The following is a 3,334-nucleotide window of genomic DNA, read 5'->3' as shown; positions in this document are numbered from 1 at the left end:
TGTTTTAAAGGAAATTACAGTTTACCCCTCATACGCTTAAATATTATCAAAATATGAAAACGCTGGAAAAACTCCTTGCAGCGCCGCACCACAGGCTTTTACCTGGCGACAGGCCTGTCGCTGCGGTGACACGTCTGTCACTTGGCAACAGAGGCGTGTGTGGCGACTTCGTCGTGTTTTATTCTTCTCGAAACTCTGATTCTTTTATATAATATTCTGGTTGATTTTCGTTATAAATAGCCTCCTAAAACCTCCGTTTTTAATCACCAACTCTCATCAAGAAATTCTTGACACACACACTCTCTCTCTCTTTTCTAAACCAACTTTTCACAAACAAAATTCCGCATTCACAAGATTTAGACACACCTAGCCCAATTCGAAGTTGCCTTCGCCATAGACGTGAAAGGTTCGATATTTTTGAGGGTTTGGTCCCAAATCTCTCTTTCAATTATTTAATTTAATTGTTTGATTTTATATTTTCCTTGAAGTTACTAACGTGTGTATTTTGTTATTAGAAAGAAGTACGAGGCATCCAAGTAAGTACTTTAATTGTTTTATTGATATTTTGATATAGAAATCCTGTTTAGGTTGTTATTTTGATTCCTAGTATCATGTTAGGATGTTTTTCCTAGTATCATGTTAAGATGCTTTTCTTAGTATGATGTTTAGGGTGACAACAAAAGTTCCTAATATCAATAATGATTTCTGTGATGCTTCCCATTTTCTTTCCTAATAGCAAGTTAGTATCATGTTAGGGCTAAAGCTTCGATTTTTTATGTTTAGTGATGTTGTTTCAATGAATACTACAAGAAGAAGGGGTTGAATTGTAGTATGAGACTTTAGCCAAACTTTTTGCGGAATTAAGATTAAGTAAGATAAAGGAAAAAAAAAAGATTAACTAAAACTCCTTGGCCCTAACAAGGAGAAAAACCACGACCACTTGGGATTTTGGGAAATGAATCTTCACTAGAATAGGGAAAATGGTCCTATTACAAACTAAAGACTCAAACTCAAGTTCCTCTATGAACCTGAAACCCCAAGGAACAAGTCACCCAACTTGTTACTCTTCTCTTCTCTTTCTCTCTTCTCACTTCTCTGTTCTCTCTTCTCTTTCTCTTCTCTTTCTCACTTCTCTTTCTCATACACAAAAGTTCACTCAAACTTTCCCATTCCCCAAATTACAACTCGTAAAATAAACAAACTCTAGTATAAGAACATTAAGAACACTCTAATAAACTTGTGTGGAATTGGACTCTTAACTCGATTTAAAGCTTGAAAACTTATGTGAGCAAGGGTGAGTTTTTCCATCAGATTTCAAAGACTATTTATAGAGAAATAACCACATGGAAAAACCTCTTTGAGCATCACATCCACTACGCCACTACTCCAACCCACTAAGAAGATCATGTCCCTTGAATTAAGGAACCATGAACTCCTCAATGTGCATGGCCATGCCTTGAAGAAGAACATGGGGAGTAGGCTGCAAGAAAAGGAAAACATGGTGATTTTATTTTTTCAAATGATATTTTCAAAAATAAGAGAGATAAATAAAATCCTTTTTTCATAAGATATTTTTGAAAATCAGAATAAAATAAAAGCTCTTTTAAAAAGATAAACGTTTTAGAAAGCAACAGTTTTCCTAAAAACTAGCATGCACAAAATTTTATCTTTTGGACCAATTCCACGCATAGTTTTTGAGTGTATCTAACTTCTTATGCTTACATAAATCCTAGAATATAAAATATATTTTAGTCTTCATGTTCTCTGATGAAGCTTCTACTCCGAGGCTTCTTGTTCCTTGGAAGGAACTTCTCTTCTCTGATGAAGCTTCTTCTCTGAATCTTCTGTTCCCTGAGGGGAACCTTCTCTTCTCAAGTCTTCGTTTCTGAAGCACCATTTTCTGCAAGGAACTCTTCTTTATGGATAGATCTGCTTCTGGCCTTCTTGTTCCTCATGGTATTTTTACTAGACACTTAATTCTCCTGGTCTTTGCAACTGAACACACACATAAACAATCAAGCACTTATTAGTTCGTAAGTAAGTGAGGTTGTGTCATCATCAAAATCATTAACTCCAACAAGTGACATGCTAGGGTTATTTATTAATCTTGTTAGTATCATGCCTAGGATCTTGCTATTATTATGCTTGAACATGATTATTTTAATTATGATTATTATAATTATTATTAAGACGATTATTATTATGTTGCTTGATATATATTTATTGTTATTTCTTGATCACACCTTTTATGCATGTTTAAAGGAAATTGGTACTTTTAACCACGCTTAATAAGATAATTAATAATCTTGTTTAGGGCTAGTTTGATTTTTATTCAAGTGATCGTCAATAATAGTTTTGTTTGTGCATTAATATTCAACCAACATAGTTAAACAGGTTTAGGGTAAATCTATTGATTGCATGTTAGTCAGAAAGCGCACATAAATACGAGTAGATTAAAGTAGAGGCCTATTTTTAGGGCAGGTTCAATCTCTTTTAGGTTGGATTAGTACCTACATCCATGAACTTCCAGTCTTGGTTCCAGACTTATTGGAGTTAACGATCTCATGGATCGTTAAGGGGTGTAACCTTCACCCTGTGAACGGTTTACAAGTTCCTAAAACTTGTTAGCGACTCTTTTGCTCTAGCTTCTTTCCCTTTGGACGTCACCATGCTTAAGTGTATGATCACACTGGGGTTCAAGTTTAGGGTAATGCTTGAAATATTCCCTACAGGATCATATCATGGAGTAGGGCAGTTGTTGCTTGTTGGTAAGTAGCACCCGCGTTTTTCAACCCGAATGGCATTACCGTGTAACATTAAGTACCCCAAGGTGTTATGAACGTCGTTTTCTCCATGTCTTCTTCTGCCATCAGAATCTGGTTGTAACCCGCGTATCCATCCATAAATGAGAGAAGAGAATGATTTCCTATATTATCTACTAATAAAATCGATGTGTGGTAAAGGGAAGTCGTCCTTTGGACTTGCCTTATTTAAATCTCGATAGTCGACACACATTCTTACCCTTCCGTCCTTCTTCGAAACTAGGACCACATATGTGTGGAGAATAAATTTCAAGCATTACCCCTATCTCGAACCCCACTGTGATCATACACTTAAGTACGGTGGCGTCCAAAAGGGAAGAAGATAGAGCAAAAGAGTCGCCAACAAGTTTTAGGAACTTGTAAACCGTTCACAGGGTGAAGGTTACACCCCTTAACGATCCAAGAGATCGTCAACTCCATAAGGTCTAGAACCAAATAAGGGTTCGGGGATGAAGGTACAAATCCAACCTGAAAGAGATTGAACCTACCCAAATAATAGGCCTCTACTTTAT

The sequence above is a fragment of the Chenopodium quinoa genome, unplaced genomic scaffold (genome assembly GCF_001683475.1).
Source record: "Chenopodium quinoa cultivar QQ74 unplaced genomic scaffold, ASM168347v1, whole genome shotgun sequence".
Classification (NCBI taxonomy): Eukaryota; Viridiplantae; Streptophyta; class Magnoliopsida; order Caryophyllales; family Amaranthaceae; genus Chenopodium; species Chenopodium quinoa.
Note: the sequence above shows the minus strand (reverse complement) of the source record.